Raw genomic sequence first — 19,352 nt, 5'->3', positions numbered from 1 at the left:
GTGCCCGTGTGAGTGCCGCTGCAGATGCGGAAGTGAGTGAGGTGCCCCCGCCTCATCAGAGGTATGGTCGCTTAAAGCTCATGAACTAAGCTGGGTGTGGAGACATAGGCCTGTGACCACAGCCACTCAGGAGGCTAAAGCAGGAGACTTGAGAGTTCAAGACCTTCCAGGATTACATAGTGAGATACTGTCTCAAAAAGTAGAAAACGGGCTGGAGAAATGGCTTAGCGGTTAAGCGTTTGTCTGCGAAGCCTAAGGACCCCAGTTCGAGGCTCAATTCCCCAGGACCCACGTTAGCCAGATACACAAGGGGGCGCACACATCTGGAGTTCGTTTGCAGTGGCTGGAGGTCCTGGCACACCCATTCTCTCTCTTTCTCTCTCTCTCTCTCTCTCTTTGTCTGCCTCTTTCTCTGTCTTATCACTCTCAAATAAATTAAAATAACAACAACAACAACAAAAGTAGAACAGCTGGGCATGGTGGGACAGGCCTCTCTCTCAAGCACTTGGAAGGCTAAGTTAGGAAGACCACTGTGAGTTCGAAGCCAGCCTGTGGCTTCAGAGTGAGTTTCAGGTCAGAGTTGAGACCTTACCTCAAAAACACAAAGACAAGAAGTAAGAAGCTGGGTTTGGGTCTGCGGTTTACAGTGCTTGCCGTGCCAGCATGAGGGCCCAAGAGGGCCTGAGGTGAGCCGAGTCTGATCTCCAGCACCCGTGGGAAATAAGAGGCTGGGTGTGGCCCTGCATTCCTGAACTCAGTCCTGTGTGGAGGCAGACCCGGGAGGCTCTGGGGCTCACTGGTCAGCCCGGCTGAGGGGGGAAAGAAAATGGCAGCTCTGGTGCAGTGAGAGACCTCAGCTCTAGGAAACAGTAGAGAAAGCCATCCAGTGTTCTCTGGCCTCCACATGGGTACGCACAGGCCCACACTTCTGCACACACACACGCCTACGCTAGACATACACACCTCACACGTGCCACACCGTACATACTACACACGTACACGTGTCAGGAAAAAAAATAAAAGTAAAATGTGGACTGGGGATACGGCGCAGTCATGGAACACTGCAGCGCATGCACAGGGCCCTAGGTTCAGTGTTTGCGGATAGGAATCTGGCCTTAAACCTGATGTGTGTGGCAGGTACAACGTCACACTCCTGGGCTTCAACCCTAAGCCATGGCGCTCGGTGGAAAGGTGTTTATTGAGCTGAGACCGAGTTCCCTGGCCCGTCCAGTCTGTCAGAGTAACGGTCATGCCTAGAGATCTGGTGAGGCTCAGCGGGCACTCTTAAGCACGTATCGCTCCTTGAAGACAGTCTGTAGGGGTTAGTATCACAGAAATGCTCCGGATTGGAGGGCTTAAGCAATCAGAATAGTTCTAGTTGGGCAAATCCAACATCCTGTGTCCTGGTGGACTCTCTGTCCTGGGAGGGTCCAGTTCCTGCTTGAAGTGGCACCTCTGCAGAGAAGGGGGAGGGGAAGAGAGAAATGGGTGCTTGATTTCTAGGGTCTCCTCCCCCCCTTCTTTGTCTCTGGGTACGGTGCTGAGTACTGAACCCATACACCAGGCCTTATCCCGATGACTAGTTACCTCCCAAATGTCACACCTCCTAATGACATGGCACTGGATGTGGAATTTCAGCCAAGGAATGTGTTTTTAGAGGGACACACATGCATGTTCCATTCCATAACGGGCAAGTCTGTGTACGTGTGTGTACACACATGTGCAAGTGTTAAATATAGTACTGAGACACTAGCTGAGGTTAGGAGAATTTGGCCACATGGTTTCTTTTCTTTTGGTTTTTGAGGTAGGGTCTCACTCTAGCCCAGGCTGATCTCACAGCAATCCTCCTACCTCTGCCTTCTTTCTGAGTGCTGGTGTTAAAGGAGTGAGCCACCACACCCAGCTCCACATGGACATGTTTTCTTAAAAGTTTGTTTTTTTCAGGGCTGGAGAGATGGCTTAGTGGTTAAGGCGCTTGCCTGCAAAGCCAAAGTACCCAGGTTCAGTTCCCTAGGACCCACGTAAGGCCAGATGCACAAGGTGGTGCATGTGTCTGGAGTTTGTTTGCCGCAGCTAAAGGCCCTGGCACCCCTCCCCATCTGCCTCTATTTCAAATAAATAAATAAATAAAATTTAAAAACAAGTTTGGTTTTTAGGGCTGGAAATGAAGTGCAGGGCCTTACCCATGCTAGGCACATGCTCTTTCACTCAGCTCTCCCCTGCCCATGATTTTCTTTTTCCCTCCATCTCTCCCCTCTTCCTTTCCCTTCCCCTTCCCTTTTCCTTCTTTGTATTTCCCCCTCCCTGCCTCCTCTCCTCCCTGCCTCCTGGATCCACCTCCCATTGTCCTGTGCACTTTTGGATAACAAATATGTGCACCACTTTGCACCTGGTTTTACATGGGTACTGAGAAATTGAACCTGGCCTGGCAGGCTTTGCAAGCAAGTGTCTTTAACCACTGAGAAATTTTCCTAGTCCTTAAAAAAATTGTTTTCCCAGTCCTTAAAAAAATTGCTTTTTGAGGACTAGAGAGATGACTTAGCACTAAGCGCTTGCCTGTGAAACCTAAGGACCCTGGTTCGAGGCTCGGTTCCCCAGGACCCACGTTAGCCAGATGCACAAAGGGGTGCATGCGTCTGGAGTTCGTTTGCAGCGGCTGGAGGCCCTGGCGCACCCATTCTCTCCCTCTCTCCCTCTCTCTCTCTCTCTCTCTCTCTCTCTCTCTCTGCCTCTTTCTCTGTCTTTCACTCTCAAATAAATAAAAGTACTAAAAAATTTTTAATTGTTTTTTGGGACAGAGTCTTGCTATATACAGTGACTTGAGCACACTATATAGCAAAGGCTGGCCTTGAACCCCAGGCGATCCTCCTGCCTCACCCTCCCAAGTGCTGGGATTGCAGACATGAATGACTGTACCCTATGGGAGGACTGTGTGTGTGTGTGTGTGTGTGTGTGTGTACGCATGTATGTGCACGCGCGCATTCATGCCATGTCGTACGTGTGGAGGTCAGAGAGCAACCTTGGAGTGTCCCGTCTTTCACCTTGAGACAGGGTCTCCTCCTTTTCTTGCCGTGGTGAATGCCAAACTACGAGGCCTGAGCGCCTCAGAACTCTGCCTCCCGGTGCCTCGGGCGCAGGCACCTCTTGCACCCTAATTTCCCCTTTGGTGGTCATGCTCGTGCAGTTAGTGTTTCTAACCCCCTTCCCCCAACAATCCCTTCAGCCCAGGATTTGTAAATAAAGCTCCTCAGTTTTGCAAGGACAGAGTATTATTCAGTCAGGTTTTTTTTTTTTTCATGTCTTTATTATATAGGTGTAGCATACTATCATAAGGACAGTATTTTTATTTATTTATTTTTCTTTTTCAGAGGGTTTAAGAATTTCCTTTTTACCGGGAATTAATTCTATTGTATGACCCACCACTAGGGTGGACAGTGACTGCTGAGGGGGCGAGGGATGGGCCGTGCTCAGGACACTGGTAGATACCCATGATGGAATTTACACAGCCGCGCCCCTCCTTCCCCTGTTGACCTCTGCCCCGTGCAGGGAGGAATGCCTCGGACCTCACAGGTTCCCCAGCAAGAGTTGGCTGTGGTCAGGAGGTGGTTCTGTGCTGGAATCTTCGCAGAGGTGGCTTCAAGTCAGGGGGAGCGTGGCTTGGGCTAGGAGGTGTCAGGGACAGAGGTGAAGAGCAGTCTGGGGGCTCCTGACCCCTTAGAAGCCCAGTCCTTGGGCACTTGGGCCTCCCCACCAGCAGTCCTTAGAGGCCTGCAGGAAGCGGCGGGCACTGCCCCACTGTGCCAGGCTGCCAGCTGAGAACTCCTTGGAACTTGGAGCAGATGCACTTTTCAGACCGTCCACTTCTGGAGCTCCGGGTGTGTTTTTCCGTCTGTGGTCTGACTTTGTACTGGGTCAACTTTTGACCTCCACGGGCAAGGAGTGACTGGTTGGGATGGAGTCTGCGACTGTGATGGTGAAGTGAAAGGAACGGTCGATGACTGTCTCTTTATTTATTTTTCTTTCAGTAGCAGTTTTGTCTCGGGCTTGGGCACGAAGGCTAAAGCGTGTTTTCCTCTTTTGGAGTCCTTGAGGGGCGAGCTGTGGCTGGTGCAGCGGGGAGTGAGCTGTGTGGTTGGAGAGCGGGGCCTGAGCTCCCCCAGGAGAGAGCTGTGTGACCCAGGCAAGGCCCTTCCGCTCTCTGGACTCCCCTTCTTTCCTGGCCGTCCTCTGGCTCAGCTGTGCCTTCGTAGCAGGGACTTGTACCACGGGGAGAATGTGTGTCCAGACCTCAAGTTCCGGGTCGGGAAGAGGGAGGTGAGGGAAAAGGCACTTCTGATCACACAGGTAGAGGAGAGGAGGAGTGTGCCTCTGTTAAGAGCCTCTAATTTCTTATTTTAGTTTCCTTTTTTTTAAAAAAAATTATTCTTTTGTATTTATTTATTTGAGTGCATCAGACAGAGAAAGAGGCAGAGAGAGAGAGAGAGAGAGAGAGAGAGAGAATGGGCGCGCCAGGGCTTCCAGCCTCTGCAAACGAACTCCAGATGCGTGCACCCCCTTGTGCATCTGGCTAACGTGGGTCCTGGGGAATCGAGCCTCAAACCGGGGTCCTTAGGCTCCACAAGCAAGTGCTTAACTGCTAAGCCATCTCTCCAGCCCTTGGTTTCCTTTTTTTAAAAAATGTTTTTATCTATTTGCAAGCAGAGAGAATGGGCACACCAGGGCTGCAAATGAACTCCAGATGCAGGCGCCACTTTGTGCATTTGGCTTTATGTGGGTAATCAAACGCTGGTCATTAGGCTTTGCAGGCAAGCACCTTAACTAATGAGCCATCTCTCCAGCCCTTGGTTGCCTATCTGTCTGTCTGTCTGACTTTCCTCCCTTCTCTTCCCTTCCCTTCCCTCCCCTCCCCTCCCCTTCTCTCCCCTTCCCTTCCCTTTCCTGAGGTAGAGTCTCACTGTAGCCCAGACTAACCTGGAATTCACCATGTAGTATCAGGTTGGCCTTGAACACACATTGATCCTCCTACCTCTGCCTTTCTAGTGCTGGGATTGAAGGTGTGGGCCACCATGCCCGGCTCCTTGGTTTCCTTCCTTATTTGAGATGGAATCAGGTTCCTTCCAGCCTAAACTTAGGTTTGGCATCTAATTGCAGCTTAGCAAGAGGAGGAGACAGTTGGGAAGGAGAGGGCAGGTTCGGGTATTAGAAGGGAACTGTGGTCGAAAAGTGCTGGGTTTGGCTGTGTGACTTTCGTGTTCCAGTCCCTAAGGCCCTCTCCGAGGTGGACCTGGGAAGAGTACAGTATAGTCCCTGCCAGTTGGGCCAGTTGGTTAACGTCATCTGGTGGGCCAGGTCACCTTAGCCTCTGAATGTTTTCAGGGACCTTGGGCCTAAGGGGTGCTTCATATTGGGTAATATGCTGCCCTCACCCCTTTCTGTAGCTTGCTTTTCTCATTTTGAGTGGTGTGGTGTATGCACATGCATGTCATTTTGTGGTGTCCCGTACGCTCAACTGTGGAGGGGTCACTCACCCGCACTGGCCCAAGTGGACGTCAGGTGTCCCATGCCATGGTTCTCCCACTTGGTTTTGTTTTGAGCCAGAGTCTCCTTTCACTGATTCCAGAGCTCGAAGGGCCTGAAGATTTCTGTTCTCTGCTTGGCTGCTGGGCTGGGTTACAGGCCACACCCAGCTGGGATCTGCAGAGTTAAATCTCAGGCCCCTTATGCTTGTTCAGGAAAGCTGTCTCCCCAACCCTAGCTTTAGGTTTTTGAGATCAGTAGGTATGTGATCCTGGCCTGTGACCCCCAGCAATGCTCTGTGAAGGTTTTGCTGATGAAATTAGTCATATAGCTCCCCAAGTTCTCACTGCCTCTGGCCTCGTCAGGTACTCTGACCAATAGTGTGTGTTTTCTTCTTCAGAAAGGTGGGAATGGATTAGCACAAGGGTGGGGATAGAGGTGCATCAGCCTTATTTATTTATGTTCATTCATTATTGTTTTTTATTTGCAAGTAGAGAGGAAACACAGAGGGAGTGGGCCTCCAACCACTACAAAGAAACTCCAGATGCATGCACCACTTTGTGCGTCTAACTTTATGTGTGGGCACTGGGGAATCGAATCTGGGTTGTTAGGCTTTATAAGCAAGCACCTTAACTGCTGAGCCATTTCTCCAGCCCTTATTAATTATTTTTTTTTTTTTTGAGGTAGGGTCTCACTCTAGCTCAGGCTGACCTGGAATTCACTCTGTAGCTTCAGGGTGGTCTTGAACTCATGGTGATCCTCCTACCTCTGCCTCCCAACTGCTGGTATTAAAGGCACACACCACCGCACCTGGCTTCCTTATTAATTATTTTGAGACAGGATCTCACTCTGTAATTCGATGCCTTGACATCATTCTGTAGCTCAGGCTGGCCATGGACTCATGGTGGTTCTCCTGCCTTAGCCCCCCTGAGTGCTGCTACAGGCTCATACCGTCATCTGATTGCATAAGTATTTAGTAAAAGTCTTCATACATTTGGTTTCAAGTAAGAATTAACCGTTACTCCTAAGGTTTAAAATTCCACATTTTTTTTTTACTAACTCCAAGTAATTCATACCTAAGCCCACCAAAACAGAAGCTTCTAGGTAATATTTGACTGTAAATTAATAATAATGAAATACAGTAAGAAATTCAGAGAGAGAAAGAAGGAAGGAGGGAGGAAGGAATATGGGTATGCGTCAGGGCCTCTAGCCACTGCAATCAAATTCCAGATGCATGCACCACTCTGTAGGTCTACCTTTATATGGGGTCCAGGGGAATCGAACCTGTTAGGCCTTGCAGGCAAGCGCCTTAACCCCTGAGCAATCTCTCCAGCCCCAGATACGTAGTATTTTGATGATGTAGAAAGCTCTTCTCTACACATGGCTTTGTGACTTCGCTCTTTGTTTTTCTAGTAACAGATAGGGAGAGATCCTGGTGACCTAGCTCTGTCAGGAAACCACCAGAGGCTGTAGGTCACAGAGATTAAGTTCGTACGTAGACCCCCACCTAATATGCCATAGTTCGCATTCTGTTCGCACCCTGTCACCTAGGCACACTATTTGACTTCTTTTCACCTCACTTTTCTCATCAATAAAGTGGGACAGTGTGTCATAGACTGTTGGGAGCCCTGGGACTGTGAATGCCGCTGTGTCACTTAGAAGGGGGCTTGGTGCTGCACAAGAGCCCCATGCCTGTTCCCTTTTGTTACTGTCACGTTAAAGAGGTGCTGGAAATCGTTTTTATAATTATGGAAAATGTCAATAGAAATTGTGAAAATAAAAAAATAAAAAATAAAAAGGTGCTGGAAGAGTGAAACCTCACCCCTCTGTGTGGCTTCCTCATCCATTTGGAGCATGGCTGAGAAACAGGTTGCAGGTCAGAGCAGCCCTGTGTTGGTCCTAAACCCCTGCCCTGGTGCCAGGAACGTCCCACCTTCCGTGTGTTTTTGTAGCTGTTTGCTTGTTGATAGGTTGGTCAGCTGGCTGGTTTTGTTTTCTTCCCCGTACTGAGGGTCGAGCTCAAGGCACTCATTGTGCTAAGTCAAGTGTCCCACCTCACAGCTCCCCCTCCTTTCTCCTATTGTTGATTGCTAAGTGGTCTGTGCTGGCCTTGAACTTGCTATCCTGTTACCTTAGCCTCCCAAGTAGCTGGGACTGTGGGCTCATATGCTGTCTCAGTAAGTTTGGTTATGTTTCCTCAGCTTCCAGGAGAAGAAAGAATAAAGGCCGGCTGGGGTGGAACAGATAACCTGGTGGTAGCTGACGGCTGGGAATCCATTGTTAAATATTTAGAACTCGTTGCCGGGCGTGGTGGCACACACGCCTTTAATCTCAATCACTGTGTGTTCAAGGCCAGCCTGAGACTACACAGTGAATTCCAAGTCTGCCTGGTTGAAAGTGAGACCCTACCTTGACAATCAAGCAACAAAACAAAACAAAAAAACCTATATTTAGGTCATAAGAAATGAAAGAAGAAAAAAAAAAAGAACCTGGTGATGTTACTTACCATGTGAGCAAATAGCTACAGTAATTTTTAAAAATTATTTATTTATTTGAGAGCGACAGACAGAGAAAGAGGCAGAGAGAGAGAGAGAATGGGCACACCAGGGCCTCCAGCCACTGCCAACGAACTCCAGACGCGTGCGCCCCCTTGGGCATCTGGCTAACGTGGGTCCTGGGGAATCGAGCCTCAAACTGGGGTCCTTAGGCTTCACAGGTAAGCGCTTAACCACTAAGCCATCTCTCTAGCCCAACTACAGTAATTTTTTGTTTTGGTGTGTGGTGCAGCATGTGTAGGTATCGTATACGTGTGTGTATGTGCAGATGCGTGGGCCCCGTGTGCGCTTGCATCCGCCAGAGAACATTGGGGACCCTCTTCTGTCACTCAGCAGCATGTTTTCTTGAGAGGAGTCTCCTCAACCTGGAGCTCCTGGGTTGTTTTTGGTCAGTCAGCTCCAGCAATTTCCTGGTGCCTGCTCCCCCTGCAGGACTAGGATGACACGTGTGTATGTGCGTGTGTGCATGTGTGTGCGTGTGTGTGCGTGTGTGTGTGTGCGCGCGCATGCGCATGCACACACGCAGTGGAACTTGAAGGGATGGGTCTCAGGCCCTCATGCTAAAGCGGCACGTCCTCTTACCTGTGAGTCTTCTCGCCAACCCCAGCTGCAGCAAGCTCTCAGGTGATTATAAATAGGGTTACGTGCGCACTGGAAGACTTGGTCATGATTACCATTCTGCATCGCCGGGGATACGTAGAGCGTGCAGTGCAGGAGAAAGAGCCAGCATCAAACACTCATGTGACGGCAGCATGGAAAGCGCCACATCACAGAGCTTGTATGCTGGGCTGGGAAGATGGCTTAGGGGTTAAAGTGCTTGCTTGCAAAGCCTAAGGGCCCAGGTTTGATTCCCCTGAACCCACGTGAGCCAGGTGCAGATGGTGGTGCATGCATCTGGAGTTCGTTGGCAGTGGCTAGAGGTCCTGGTGCGCCCATTCCCTCTCTCAATCTTTCTCTCATAAGTAAATAAATAAAAATTTTAAAACACTTGCGTGCATTTTAAAATTTTACTTATTTATCTTAAAATATTTTAGTTATTTATTTCAGAGAAAGAAGGGGAAAGAAGCAGATAGACAGAGAGAAAGAATGGGCACACCAGGGCCTCTAGTCACTGCAAACGAATGAACTTCAGACACATGCGCCACATTGTGCCTCTGGTCAGGTATTGGTTCACTGTAATGAGAAGGTGACCGATACAGCACACACGTATGCCATGTACGTACCCATGCGAAATAAAACCATGGTTTTCTTTTTGGTTTTTTGAGGTAGCGTTTCACTCTAGTCCAGGCTATCCTGGAATTCACTGTGTAGTCTCAGGGTGGTCGCAAACTCAGGATGATCCTCCTACCTCTGCCTCCAGAGTGCTGGGCTTAAAGGTGTGCGCCACCCCGCCCAGCTCACCATGATTTTCTTTAGAAAGGAGATATTTGTCTGGCCTTGAGGCCTGAGGGGTGTTGGCTGGCCAACTTGATTAGGGAGAGGGTGGGGAGTGTGACGAGTATGTCCATATTATCACTCCTTGGTCTTGGTTTTATTTGTTAATGTTGTTGACACAGGGTCTTGCTATGCAGCTAGGGCTGGTCTTGAACATGCAATCCTGCCCCAGCCTCCTGAGCACTGAGATCACAGGCATGCCCCATCACACCTGCCTTCAAAGTGCATGTTAGGGTGGAGAGGTTAAGGGGGACGCAATGGAAGATGTGTCTGGACAGGGACCTGACTTTGTAGGCCAGCTGGACTTGGCTGTCTGTTTAGGTAATAGGGAGCCATGGAAGATTTCTGAGCAGGGTGTGACGTTGTGACATGTTCATATTATGGGCTAATAGGGCCAGCGCTGCTCCTTGCACAGCACTGGACCCTCCACCCCAAAGGAGGAAGTAGTTTCTGTTTTCTTAGTGCCCCCAAGGATGTGAGGTTACCAGAAACTGTCCCGTGCTCTTCCATGGCCCTACAGCTGCCTGTTAGGGGTTCCCACGTTCCCTGTGTGAGCATGCGCCGTTGGAGAACCCGCAATCTTAGCTTTCCAAGCCCAGGAAAGAAAACGGTAACAGGTACCATTCGATACAGTTATGACTCAGAAATCAAAACACATAAAAAGGAATGCCTTGGGGAAATGCTCTTCCTCATTCCCCTGTTCTTATCCATTTCCCCCTCTCCACCTCCAGAGAAACACTTGTATTGATTTTCGTGTTTCCTTGTTGGATTTGGTTATGCAAATACAAGCAGCTGTAAGTGTGTGATATAAATACAGCATATCAGTATCTATACGCATGTCTGTATGCATGTATACTTTGGTCCCCTCCCTCTGACACAAAGTGAAACAAACATATTACCTCCATCATTTCGCACCTGGTCTTCTCATTTTCCCTTGTCAGTACACCGAGAATTTCCTCATTCACATGCATGGGCAAGTACTTTCCCATCGTACATGTTCACCTCAGTCTGCTGAATGGGTCCCCTTTTGATGGACACTTGAGTTGTTTCTCATCTTGTAAACAATGCTATTGACTCTCATGGCACCTACGTCATTTTGTCTGTAGGCAGACACATTTTACAGGATATTTTCACAGAGGTGGGGCGATTGGGTCGCAGTATGACTGTATTTGTATTTGTATATTTTTTGGGGGGGGGTCTCAAGCTAGAGTCTCAGTCTAGCCCAGGCTGACCTGGAATTCACTACGTAGTCCCAGGGTGGCCTTGAACTCACGGTGACCCTCCCTCCGGACACGCATCCTTTCAAAGCCCCCCGGCAGCTCTTCCTCCTCCTACCTCAGGCCGCAGCACAGGTTCTTCAGGAAGGTCTTTCTTTTCCCTCTGGTTTGTTGGGAGGCTGCTCCTTCCTCAGCCCGGAAGGTCTCTGTTCTTCCTTTGCGGTGACCCCACCTTTGCCGCCCCCTACTCAGCTTGGCGGTGGCAGGCGGGCGCATGGTCTCGCTTTTGTCATGTCTCGCACTCAGCAGAGCCTTCTGCGGTCTGGTGACTCTCATGTAAGACTCAGTCAATGACTGGTGAAATAGATTCACCAATTGACAATCCCCTCACCCCCCCCCTTTTTTTTTTCCAAAGTAGGGTTTCACTCTAGCCCAGGCTGACCTGGAATTCACTACATAGTCTCAGGGTGTCCTCGAACTCATGGTGATCCTCCTACCTCTGCCTCCCGAGTGCTGGGATTAAAGGCGTGTGCCACCACGCCCGGCACTAGTAATTCCTTTTTAAAACTTTGCCTTAAAAAAAAAATTTATTGACAACATACTGTTGACAACATACTGTGATCGTAATCCCCTTCCATTACCCTCTTTGCTGTTCTCAGCATCCCCCTTCCAACTGAATTCCTTCTGTCCAACTAGTCTCCTTCCTATTTTGATGTCATCATTTTTTCCCTCCTATTTTGCAGGCCTTGTGTAGGTAATGTCAGCTACTGCGAGGTCATTAATACCACCGCCACCTTGTGTGTGGAAGACCGTACGGCGAAACACTCCCCTTCTTTGGGCTCTTGCATCCTTACCACCGTCTGCGCCTCAGTGCGCCCTGAGCCTTGGAGGGTGTGACGGGGGTCTGACTGAGTGCTGAACCCTCCGCTTGTCACTTCTCAGCTCTTTGCCGAGGTTGGGGTCCCCCCAGTGGTCACCGCCATCTGAAAGAGAAACTTCCCTAACCCGAAGTGAGAGTGGCATTACTATATGGGCATAAAGAGGGCCGTCTGGTGGGCACAACATATCCCTTTAGCCAGACAGCAGTATTACCCCCCATAAAATTCATGATCTCTCCATGTTGCCTATATTTTTAATTGAGATATACCAGCTCACTATTACATTTATTCTTGTAACATGTACAGCTCACTGGTTCCTGAACTATCCCACCAAGTATCACAGCACCACCATGACCACATTACAGGAAATTCTCATCTTCCCTAAAGAAACTCTGAAGCATTCATTTTCCACTGCCCACCCCCAAACCCACCACCCAGCAATCACTAATCTTTCCTCCTCGGGGACTTGACTGTTCTGAACCTTTCTTTTATAAGCGGATTCACAACATGTGACCTTTGTGTCTGGCTTGTATTTAAACATAATGGTTCTGAGCTTTACACATGCTGTTGCCTGTATCACATCCTTAATTCATTTTGATGACTGGCTTGTCTTCCATTGTACGGAAATAATCTTATTTTGTTCATCCGTCAGTGAGTCAACATTGAACTATTCCTACTTCTTGGAAATTATGAATGATGCTGCCCTGAACATTCAGGCGTTTTTTTGTTTTGTTTTGTTTTGTTTTGTTTTGTTTTTTGAGGTAGGGTCTTGCGCTAGGCCAGGCTGATCTAGAATTGTCTATGTCATCTCAGGCTGGCTTCAAACTCACAGTGATCCTCCTACCTTTGCCCCTCCCCCCACCGAATGCTGGAATTAAAGGTGTGTACCACCATGCCCAGCCAGGTGTAAGTTTTTGTGTGGGTTTCACTTTCAGTTCTCTGAGGTAGATTCCTAGAAGTGGAATTACTGGGCCATTGAATAATTTTAATATAGACAACAAAGAGCCAGTATTGAAACTATACTCAACAGTTGGTCTTTTTGAGTTTTGTTGAATCAGAAATTGTGCTGGGTCTGGAGAGATGGCTTCGTGTTTAAGGCGCTTGTGTGAGAAGCCTAACAACCCATGTTCTACTCTCCAGATCCCATGTTAGCCAGACACAGAAAGATGAGGAAAGTGCAAGGTCTCACATGCCCACTAGGTGGCGCAAGCATCTGGAGTTCAGCAATGGCTGAGGTTCTGGCATGCCAACTCTCTCACTCTCACTCTAAAATAAAATAATGATGATAAAGAGTTGTATTGCCCAGCTAGTATGATGTATACTTACATGGTTCATTATTCTGGCTAACAGCACTTAGTGGAGTTATATTTGATGGCCTGTGGGACAGTTATCTGAAACTCAGAGGCAGAGGTCAGAGTACATATGACAGGACTTATTGCTTGCCATGTGTGCACATGTTATTGTAACTTATTTCAAACAAACAATTATAAATAACCCTTGTAGCGAACCACTTTGGAAAGTTCTGTTATAGCCTCACAGCAGAACACTGTTGGTGTTTAAGAGAGGATTTGGCTTGGTGTGTTGATGCAGACTGCCTGTGAAGAACACCGGTTACTGATTAGCGTGGATGGGATGAGCCCCTCATCAAAAACTTATGCTTGGGCTAGAGGGATGGCTTAGTGGTTAAGGCGCTTGCCAGTAAATCCAAAGGATCAGGGTTCGATTCCCCTGTACACAGGTACAGCCAGATACACAAGGTGGTGTACGTGTCTGGAGTTTGTTTTCAGTGGCTGTAGGCCCTGGCGTGCCCATTCTCTCTCTCTTTCTTGCTATCTGCGCCTCTCTCTCTCTCTCTTTCCCTCAAATAAATAAATAAAATTATTTTTATTTACAAAAAAAAAGCCCTTAGTCATATATATGCAAAGGCAAGTCCTGGAAAGATCACAGCAGATTGTTAACAGTTGTTTTACTTCCCTAAGACAGGTTACAGAAGACTTTTTTAAAAGATTTTTTTGTGTTTTTATTTTTTAATTTATTTGCAATAGAGACAGAGACAGAGAAAGAGGCTGAGAGAGAGAGAATGGGCGCGCCAGGGCCTCCAGCTGCTGCAAACGAACTCCAGACATGTGCGCCACCTTGTGCATCTGGCTTACGTGGGTTCTGGGGAATCAAACCTGGGTCCTTTGGCTTTGCAGGGAATCTCCTTAACCGCTAATCCATCTCTCCAGCCCCAAAAGACTGTTCCCCTTTAGTAGTAGGTATGTTTAGCTTTTAACTTTATTTCACCTCCCCCAATTCTGTTCTGGGGAACAAAAGGTGCTTGAGATAAGGCTCTCAGGCCTGGGTTGAAGTTGGAGTAATGGGTAGAACTAATGGAAGTGACTTCTTGGATAGGCTTAGGACCATGTTTCTAGCCTCTTTGTGTGTTTGTGATTTGGTTTTTTGAGGTAGGGTCTCACACTAGCCCAGGCTGACCTGGAATTCACTATGTAGTGTCAGGGTGGCCTCGAATTTACAGCAATCCTCCTACTTCTGCCTCCTGAGTGCTGAGATTTAAGGCGTGTGCCAGCACACCTGCCTTCTTTGTGTATTTTTAAAAAGTATTTTTATTTATTTATTGGCAAGCAGAGAGAGGTGAAGAAAGGAGTGACAGAGAGAATGGTCACGCCAGGGCCTCTGGCAACTGCAAATCAACTTCAGATGCATGCACCACACCACTTTGTGTATCTGGTTTTATGTAGGTACTGGGGACTCGAACCTGGGTTGTCAGGCTTTGTAGGCAAGTGTCTTAACCATTTAGACCTCTCTCCAGCCCTTCTTTGTGTTTTTTTTGTTTGTTTGTTTGTTTGGGTTTGGTTGGTTGGTTTTTTGAGGTCAGGTCTCATTCTAGCTCAGGATGACCTGGAATTTACTATGTAACCTCAGGGTGGCTTCGAACTCACGGCAATCCTCCTACCTCAGCCTCCCAAGTGCTGGGATTAAAGGCATGCGCCACCACGCCCGGCTCCCTCTTTGTGTTTTATTGAGACTTTCTGACATGTGGGAAAGCCTCCTGTCGGGCCGAGCGGGCTAAGGTTCTGTGTTCAGGACATGTGTGACAGCCTGGGTGGGAGGAGCTCATCTCTTTGTGGCCTTTTGTTTCCGTAAATCATGATTCACTGCTGATAAGATGTCTGAGTGATTCTCACCACAGTTCTTAAAATTTTCAACCTAGTCTAGCACATTTCATACAGTGAGAGCTACCTGCCACCTCTTTTTTTTTTTGGTTGTAATATATAATGTTGTGTGTTTTTAAATAAAACGTGGGGAAACACATGTAACATAGAACCCACTATCTTAATCCTGTGTTGCAGTCAGTTTGGCATTGCTGGCAGAAATCGCCCAATCAAGAGCAGCTTTTGGGGGAAAGGTTTATTTTAGCTTGCAGACTTGAGGGGACGCTCCACGATGGCAGGGAAAACGATGGCATGAGCAGAGGGTGGACATCACCCCCTGGCCAACATAAGGTGGACCACAGCAACAGGAGGGTGTGCCAAACACTGGCAAGGGGAAACTGGCTTTAATACCCATAAGCCAGCCCCCAACAATAAACTCCCTCCAGGAGGCGTTAATTCCCAAATCTCCATCAGCTAGGAGCCTAGCATTCAGAACACCTAAGTGTATGGGGGACCCCTGAATCACACCACCACACCATTTGTGTGGACAGCTAGCTAGTCTCCACAATTCTTCATCATCCCATAGACATCTATTGCGCATCTCCCAGGAGAGGGTTAAGGTAGATTTGCTTGTAATCTCTGCACTCTGGAGGTTGAAGCAGGAGGATTGCTCGAGTGCAAGGTCAGCCTGGACTACGTAGCGAGTTTCAGGCCATCCTGTCCCCAAACGAAACAGCCAAAAGACATCCTTGTGCTCAGTCTAGGACGAGTGGACCCGAGCCCGCGGCTGTAGTTCACTGTGCGCTGTGGTGCACTGCTTACGGCATTGCACCCTTAGGGGCTTTGAGCTGCCTGTCCTCTGACTCCCTGCTTGGCTTGCCCAGATTGTCCCTCACCCAGTTACTCCATGGAGCAGTTGTCCCGCTCTGTTCTATGAAACCCTGGGGAGACCTACTGGGCAGATTTGGCTTCTGTGGGAGCCAAGAGCTGTGCTCTGCAGCTGGGCCCCATGTGGCTTGGCAGGGGGGCAGGGTAGGAGAAGGGCTTCTGCCCAAACCAGAACTTCACCAAACCCCAAATCAAGAGTTTGCCCAAATATAGTATCTTGGACCTTCCCTCATGGTGCTTAAGCTAAATATACTGTCCTTGAGTGTGAGGTTTCAGCTTCCTCCAGGAACAACGGGGGGGTGGGGGGTATTCTGAAGAGCCTCCTCTCTGTTTCGTGTTGAAAGAGTGCCCGTGGTAGCCAGGCACGGTGGCGCACGCCTTTAATCCCAGCACTCGGGAGGCAGAGGTAGGAGGATCTCCGTGAGTTCAAGGCCACCCTTAGACTACATAGTTAATTCCAGGTGAGCCTGGACCAGAGTGAGACCCTACCTCGACAAACAAAACAAAACAAAACAAAGAAAGAGTGCCCATGGAGACGCGGTAGTCCCAGGCAAGAGCTGCGTTGGAGAGGGTAGCTTAAGTTGGCAACTGGCTCTAGTGGAAGACAGTGCAGAGGGCTCCCATGGAAGGGGCAGGTTTGTTAGGACCTGCAACCCCAAGGAAATTCCCTAAGAAAAAGAGGCCACAGTGTGAGGCTCCGCTGCCTTCCCTGTCTGGATGTGCACGTTCGGTCTCTAGGTCTCATTGCCACGTGGACACCACGCAAGTGTCACCTGGGCTTCAGAGTGCCTGACTCTTTGCTGCCTCCTCTAGTAGCTGCCTCGATCAACTTACCTAACCGGGCCTCAGTTTTGTTGTCAGACAGAAGGGGATAAATATACTTTTCTTAACCGCATTTAAATCTTCAAGAGGATTAAGTAAGCTAATAATGGATGCACGGAATTTTTAAATGTTTTTATTTATTTATTAGAGAGAGAGAGAGAGATAACAAGAATAGATATACCAGGGCCTCTTGCCACTGTAAATGAACTCCAGACATCTGCAGTGCTTTGTGCCTCTGCCTTTGTGAGGGCACTAGGGAATCTAGCCTAGGCTGGCAGGCTTAGCAAGCAAGTACCTTTAACTACTGAGCCATCTCCCCAGCCCAGCCCATATATATGGCATTTTTACAGACTTTGATACACTTATGGGCTTAATTGATATGATTTGTTTGTGTGTCTGAAAATTAATTCTATGTAGCTGTGATTAAGTAGCTGTTTTTTGAACCACTTGGTATTTTTCCTTTTCTTTCTTTTTTTTTCGGTTTGGGAGGGAGACATTTGAGGTAGGGTCTCACTCTAGCCCAGGCTGACCTGGAATTCACTATGTAGACTCAGGGTGACCTCGAACTCATGGGCCATCCTCCCATCTCTGCCTCCCGAGTGCTGGGATTACAGGCATGCGCCACCACGCCTGGTTTATAAACACATTTCTTACCTCAACTGTCCCCCACCAAAAAATTGAAATATTAAACACATTTCCTTGAGTTCAATTTAATTTAATTTCCACTCTGTCTTAATGCCTGTATGCTATGCTGTGGTTTGAAATGGTTATAATCAAAATACACAGACTAAATTCTGAGTCCACCCCCTGCAACTTTTTCTTTTTTGTTTTTTTTTGAGGTAGGGTCTCACTCTAGCCCAGGCTGACCTGGAATTCACTATGTAGTCTCAGGGTGGCCTCGAACTCACGGAGATCCTCCTACCTCTGCCCCCCGGGTGCTGGGATTAAAGGTGTGCGCCACCACACCTGGCCATTACCTTTTTCTTTTAAAGATGGGTTGTTTCCAAAACCCTACTGGGAGGGGATCGGGTAGATCAGTTTAACATGGGACATGGTCAGATCCTCACGCATGCAGAGCAAACACTTCATCCACTAAACCATCTCTCCAGCCCCAGATGCGCGTGACTTTAGTGACCAGTGCATTAGTCCCAATATGTGACATTCTTCAGGGGGAGGAATTCACCTTAGCTCAGGCTTCCCCAGGCTTCAGTCCGTAGTCCTCGGCTCTCTTGATTCTGGGCTGAGGTGCGGCGGAGCATCACGGCAGCAGTGGCGTGTGGCAGAGGCTGCTTGCCTGCCTCATGATGGGTGGGAAGCAGAGAGACAGGGGAAGAGGCCAGGAGCCAGGTATAGCACCCCGGTGACCTGCTTCCTCCAGCTAGGCCGCCTCCTGAAGTTTCCATTGCTTCCAAAAAATAGCCCCACCAACTGGGGCCCAAGTATTCGACAGTGGGAGACATCTCATACTCCCAATGGTAACAATCAGGAAAAAACAAATCTTATCTCATTAAGGTTATTTCTTCTTGGAACATGGAGGGAAGAAAGTTTGGAATCATGGCCAAGCGCATGCTTAGAGAAGAGGAAAGGTGTATGGAGGAAGGTGAGGAGAGGAGGGAGGGGCCGGGAAAGGGGAGCCACCCTTGATCTTTCAGGTGAATTCTCACCTATCACAGATGAAAGCTTGGCTTTCTACAGAGGTTTGGAAGAGTGGCTCAGAGGGTAAAAAAAAATGGATTTAAAATCATTCAGTGGGGCCTATACAAAAGCATCAAGAAAAACTGGAGAGTGGCTAGAAGTGGAAATGAAACTTCTGAGTTCCAGATATTAAGTATTTAGGTTACAGGAATGAAACAGTTCATGAATTCCAGCTTTCAAAACTCAGCAGTTGAGAATTCAGTTTGTCCATTGCTGCCTGGTGAGGTGTATTAGTTACCTTCTCATTGTTGGGACAAAATACCTGGCAGAAATCAATTTAAGAAAGGAAGGGTTTGTTTCAGCTTAACACTTCCAGGTCCAGTCCCTCGTGGTGGGAAGCCATGGCAGCCGGAGCTTGAGGCGGAGCTGGTCGCATTCAGTCCATGGTGAGGAAGCCGACAAGAGGGGAGAATGCTGCTCGCCAGCCTTCAGCTTTTTATACTGCCCAGGATCCCACCCCAGGGAACGGTGTTGCCCACATACGTGGTGGGTTTTCACATCTCAGTAAACCACAGATAATCTCTCACAGGCAGTTCTAGGTCCTGTCAAGGTGACCGTCAATATAAAACATCACATGGGGAGGGGGTTGTGGGAATGGACCATTCAGTTATCTTGTCCATGAGGACTGTTCCCCTTGGTTTCTAGAAAGAACCCCAGCCAGGCTGTGGCCAGTGGGGTGCAGTGGGAAGAACGGGTTCTGGGAAGTTTCAGGAGCACCTCAGGGCCAACAGCCTCTCTCTGTGGGGTGGACAGACCAGGGAGCATCCAGCTTTCTGAAAGGTCGTCACCACCTGCCAGCAAGCAGAAGGGGCGTCTCGCTGCTTCAGAGTGGGGGAGGGGGGCTGCTGGTGGTGCCACCTGGTCACGTGTCTGTCACACTTAGTGTGTGAAGCAGGCACAGAGAGTGAGAAGTGCCAAGGTGCTACCCGTGTGGGTGACAACGCTGAGGTCTCATGTGACAAAGCAGCGGGTTTAAGAAAAGGTAGGTGAGGGCTGGAGAGAGAGCTTAGCGGATGAGGCACTTGCCTGCGAAGCCGAAGGACTCAAGTTAGACTCTCCAGGTCCCACATAAGCCAGACACACAGTGACCCAAGTGCGCCAAGTCGCACGTGTGCCACAAGGGGGCGCACGCGTCTGGAGTTCGATTGCGGTGGCTGGAAGGTCCTGGCACGTCAATGCTGTCTTGCTCTT

General features: G+C 48.8%; 1 protein-coding gene across 2 annotated transcripts in view; it reads left to right on the top strand.

Moving 5' to 3' along the window:
- Tram2 (translocation associated membrane protein 2) overlaps positions 1-19,352 on the top strand; it is a 91,552-nt gene that overhangs the window by 8,069 nt on the left and 64,131 nt on the right. The gene's annotated exons all lie outside the window — the stretch shown is intronic.

Source organism: Jaculus jaculus, chromosome 8 (genome assembly GCF_020740685.1).
Source record: "Jaculus jaculus isolate mJacJac1 chromosome 8, mJacJac1.mat.Y.cur, whole genome shotgun sequence".
Classification (NCBI taxonomy): domain Eukaryota; kingdom Metazoa; phylum Chordata; class Mammalia; order Rodentia; family Dipodidae; genus Jaculus; species Jaculus jaculus.
The sequence above is the reverse complement of the archived record's forward strand: the minus strand, read 5'-3'. Positions and strand labels throughout refer to the sequence as shown.